Source organism: Phaseolus vulgaris, chromosome 7 (genome assembly GCF_051622355.1).
Source record: "Phaseolus vulgaris cultivar YP4 chromosome 7, ASM5162235v1, whole genome shotgun sequence".
Lineage (NCBI taxonomy): Eukaryota > Viridiplantae > Streptophyta > Magnoliopsida > Fabales > Fabaceae > Phaseolus > Phaseolus vulgaris.
This window is the reverse complement of record NC_143504.1, coordinates 5,328,484-5,333,870: the sequence shown is the minus strand read 5'-3', so window position 1 is coordinate 5,333,870 and position 5,387 is coordinate 5,328,484. Positions and strand designations below refer to the sequence as shown.

Below are 5,387 nucleotides of genomic sequence, written 5' to 3'. Positions count from 1 at the left end.
TTAGATTAAGAAATGTTTTAATGAATTTGTAAGGAAAGTTTGTGAGTGATATGATGGTTATGAGGTATTTTAATTTTTTTAAAGATATAAAATATAATATTACAAATTTATCATTCTCTTTAAAAAACAAAATAATCAAATATTAGGTATTTTTGTGTATATTTTGGTAAATTAAAATTATGTAAGTTATTTTCTTTAAAAAACAAAATATAAGGTTATTTTGTGTATAAAATATAATATTACAAATTTATCATTCTCTTTAAAAAACAAAATAATCAAATATTAGGTATTTTTGTGTATATTTTGGTAAATTAAAATTATGTAAGTTATTTTCTATATCATTAAATAATTAATTTCAAAAAAAATATATGAGTTATTATGTAAAAATTATAAATTATTATACAGAAATAAATAATTTAAATATTTATAAATTTAAAAATTATAATTAAAAAAATAAATTTATATTAAATGTAAATAGTATTATTATATTTATAATAATTATTATTATATAATTTGTTTATTATAAATAACTAAATATTTTTTGTATTAAATTTTTTATTTTATTATTAATTATTATTATTACATTTAATTAAAATATTTGTGTTAGTTCAATTTATGTAATCATTAATATATGTAAAAATGATAAAATTGAAAAAACTACACTAGTGAGTTGATTTTTCATGACCTTCCCTTCATTACATAGGGAGAAGATATTTATTGTTCAGGAGTTTACACAAATCCCTAGATCCAAATGAAAGATAACCTCCTATTCTCTGCTGGTGAAGAGTAAGTTACTAGAAAGAAGCATGCCTCATGATGAGAAAGAGGATGAAAGCCACATAAATAAGTATGTATTAGTTTAACATTATAAATTTGTTTTTGTTTGCATAAAATTTATTTGTAAATAATAATATTAAAATAAATTTTAAAATTTATGATTATAAGTTAATATATATATATATATAAATATTATTTCTTTTGAATAAAATTATATTGCTAAATTTATTATGTTTATGATAAATTAATCAGATAAATACTTACATTAATATATAACATCAATATTACGTTATTAATATATATATATATATATACTTTATTAGTGTTTAGTAAAAAAAAAATCTTGACATTATTTTTAATAAAATATGTTAGATGAACTGCAATATAATTTGATATTTTTTGAATAGATCATTTTATAAAAAAAATTGTAATTTATGATTGTTTTTAATAATTTTTATAATATTAACATCATGCATAATCATGCATGTTGTTTTTCTCATGTAAAAACTATTTTTTACATCCAAATAACATTAATTACATTAAAATTATTTTTAAAAAAATCATACCAACATTTGACACCACTTATAATAAATTAGAATATATATATATATATATATACTCAATTATTCATATTGTTATTTATTTAAATATTATAAGTTTTCGTACTTGTTTCTAATACATTGTTATATTAATAGCTTATTTTTTAAACATTATATTAAAAAATATATTTTAAAATAAAACGAGAGACAAAAGCAAATAATTTGTAGGATATGAAATTTATTTTGTAAGTTTATAAAAATATATAATTAAATAAAATTTACACAAAAGATGTCTCTTATTTTATTTTTTAATTATTTTTAAAAATAAGGATAAATTTGTAAAGTTTCATTTTTAAAATTTAAAAAAAAAAGTTCTCTCACACCCTTCACATCATTCACAAACTACAATACATTTTTCTCACAAATTCACTCTATCATACTAAAATCCAAACAACATCGCTTTTTTCACATTTTCCTCAAATCCTCACACATTTCCTTTCCAATCCAAACACAACCTTAATGGACCCATAACAATAGTTAATGTTTACTCTCCATGCAATTATAACGAGTAAAAGAATATGATCATTGTGTATAGGATTTGGAGGAGAATTCCAAAGGAGAAGTCAAGTAATGAAAACAGACTGAAATGGCCTATGAAATAAGTGGACTCACAATGAAGGTGAAAGGAGATATAGAAGATGTAGTCGTGTCAAAATAGGAATATCAAGTCTGAGATAGGAAAATTGAGACTAATCCAACTCTCAGTGAAACATGGTGGAAGGTTGATGGTTTGAGGAATTAAGGTGAAGATCTGAGATGAAGAACAATCTACAAGTGCATTCTCATTATCAAAGGTTAAAATATATACACACAAAAAAATGAATATAGAAACAACAAAAAATGAAATATGAAAAAATGGCATGCAGAAGTAGCTAAAGTTTCACTATTTTTTAAAAAATATTAGTGCACGACCTCCTCTAGTTTGAGTTTCCTCAATGCAGCCAAACACAAAGTATGAAAAAAATTTAAGTTATGAAGAGGTAAAGGTGCTACAATTAACAATAACTAGCAACAACGAAGTAATGAGAAATAGGCATGATGTTTTAGTCTAAGTAGCAATACACTTGATGGAAAGGCAACAAAGCGAAGTGGCAGGAGATATTCTAAACAATAAAATATTAAAGGCCAGGAAGTAAAATAAAAGAAGTTAATAATGGCCTAAGTACATGAGGTAGTTGTGTAGCTAATAATAATTGTCTTTGTGAAGTTTGAAAGGGAATGTACCATTATTGTGTGATAAGCTAATTTTCTTAACATATAATCATACACAATTTTGTTTATATGGATTGGAGCATTTCAAAGGTTGTTATTTACAATAGATAACACTTTTGTTAGAAAAAAGAAAAAGAGAGTGAGAAGAAGATGGATAATATTTAATTTAGTGATAGTTAATAATTGGAGGAAAGGAGGATAAAGAGAATAATAATAATATTATGTTCTCTTGTTAATGAGACAGCCACATATTAAGCCCCATTAATTGCATTTTGTTCAACCTATGCTACAAAGCTTAGTGAAAGCCTTGCTTATCTGCATTATAGTCTTTTTCCAACTATGCTTGAACCTTCCTTGAGAATTGTGGTGCTTCTGCCCATGATGATTTTGGTGCTTCTGCCTTCACTCCATTTGTATCTACCATATTTGCTGCATGGTACATTTTAAGATTGCAAACTTAAGAATAATAAATATTTATGAAATTCACATACACATAAACATAAACAATCATCTTCATGTCTATAAACTACAATAACTATTTTAAATGAACATAGTTTTATTTTTTTATTTTATTTTTAATGTATAATTACCTTATTATCCCTTACATTTAGGGTCAATATTCAATATAAACAGTTATCTTGTATATTATTACATACACTAAAATACACTGATAATAAATAAAGAAAATAGAATGAATCACAATATCAATTCAGTATGTAATATTTCTATCTTCATTCAAAATTTAGTGGCAACTTATTAAACAATTCTAATTGAAGGGGAAATAAAAAGTTTCGTCGAATATTTTCCTTAACTATTTTTCCTTATGGCATTGAAATCTAAACCCTAAGATGAAGAAGAATTGAATCTCTTTATATTCAATAATTTATTAAAACAAATGAGGCTTTATTAAAAATTTCATTCTAATATTTCACAAAACAAAGATCATGCATATATGTAAATGAATTAACTTACAGTTTGTCAATCCAGTGCCTGAACAACCGAAACCACAAAGGAACTTGCAAAAGGTTGAAGGTTGTTCACCACAATCAATTGAGACACAATCGTGAAAGCATGAAATTTGGGATTCTTGAGCTTCAACAGTTGTAGCAGCTATGAGGCACACCACCAACAACAATGCAACATATTTGTTTTCCATTTTAGTTATTTTTTCTTGTTGTTGGTGGTGGTTTATTTTCCTCCTTCCCTTACCTTAGTTTTGGAAGGTAAATTAGTATATATAGTTGTGTAAATGGTTTATGAACCACAAACAAAGTCAACGTCTATTGCTAAAATTTGGGGCGCTCGTTAGTTAAAATATCATAACTTTAAGAAAAAAATATTGAAACAAATTGATTAATAATTTAAAAAATTTGCTTTCTTCCACCTTTCATTGTCCAACGCCAATTTGCTTTGTGATTAATCAATTTGTCATGTGTCAAATTGAGAAGATATCAATATTGTGAACCTAATTTGCTCTAAGAAAAAAAAACACTACAAACCTTTTCTCCTTTTCAGCAAGGAAAAATGGCATAACGTTCTTATTTTCTTCATTGTTACTTGGATACCTTATAATTGATCAAACTAGGTAGAAAAAGTAATTATTTCGAGAAAATCAAACTTTCTTATATTTTTTTGTCTCGATAAATATGTATTCCTAAAATTTCATTTACTAGTTCCAAGTTTTTATATTAGACTCGTTTGTCATCTTTGTCTCCAATTCTTTTATTTAATTATTGGAATTTACCAGTAACATATCATTCATATATAATACTAAGATGATAAAAGCATTTTCATCAAATTTATTGTAATAGATACAAGTATGAACTAAATATATTGTAACCAAGACTAATAATAAAGCAATCAAATATCTAGTGCGTGAGATTTGGTCAACCTACAAACCAAGTTATAAAGTTTTTTTTAGTTTATGCTCATTATGCAGTTTATTTTCTACAAAAACTAAATCGATCATATCAACAACTTGTGGGTTCACTAGTGTAGAAAGTTTATTTACATTATAGTTTTGACTTTGAATGGCAAACAAATAAACGACAAAAATATGCACAGTGACATTTTGTTAACTAATTGCAGACGTAAAAAAATTTATATCATTCATTATTGCACCTGATGTAAAAATGACTTTTTACATTAGTTATTGTGAACTAATGTAAAAAGTTTGACTTCTTTTTAAAAACATCATAACATCATTAATGACACTTATTTTGGGTCATTACCCATTTGTCTTCTTCTTTATTCAAGGTTTGTGTGGTCACTTTTGTGTCTCTTCCTGAGCTTGATGTCACATCCACCCATCTTTGTCATCCACATGTCATCCACTCCCCCTACCTAGTCGACACACCAGGTCATTCCTGCTCTCATCTCGTGTCTCTTCTTGTGTCCCATGTTATGTTATGTTGCACGACTGTTATTGTCCCCATACCCTACCCCAAAGTTGCATTGAGTCGTTCGACATGTTGCTTTGTTATTGCACGTTAAAAAATGTCTTTTTATTATCAATTTATTGTTGCACGTTGAGAAAGCATTCCCACCACCCAAACATGTTTTTTACATAAGTTATTTTTTTTATTATGAACCGACATATACTATAAAAATTCATTATTACCTATTGTAAAAATCCATAAATAATAAAAAAAAGTAAACAAAGTTATTTACGGATTGTGAAAAAAAAATCATAGATAAATTGGACATAAGAAACTACTACCTATATATTTAAAAATTCATAAATGTTAATTTTTTTTCATATTTTTTTTATTTTTTTCTTTGTTTTTTCAAGTGTTTTTG

The 5,387-nt window shown here is 25.2% G+C and overlaps 1 long non-coding RNA gene across 1 annotated transcript; it reads right to left on the bottom strand.

The window, feature by feature from the left end:
* Positions 1-2,728: 2,728 nt before the first annotated feature.
* Positions 2,729-3,795, bottom strand: LOC137828767 (uncharacterized). The gene is made up of 2 exons (XR_011083964.2): positions 3,561-3,795; positions 2,729-3,017 (listed from the first exon to the last, which is right to left on the bottom strand). It is a non-coding gene; the product is annotated as an uncharacterized LOC137828767 (long non-coding RNA).
* Between the last annotated feature and the right edge of the window lie 1,592 nt (positions 3,796-5,387).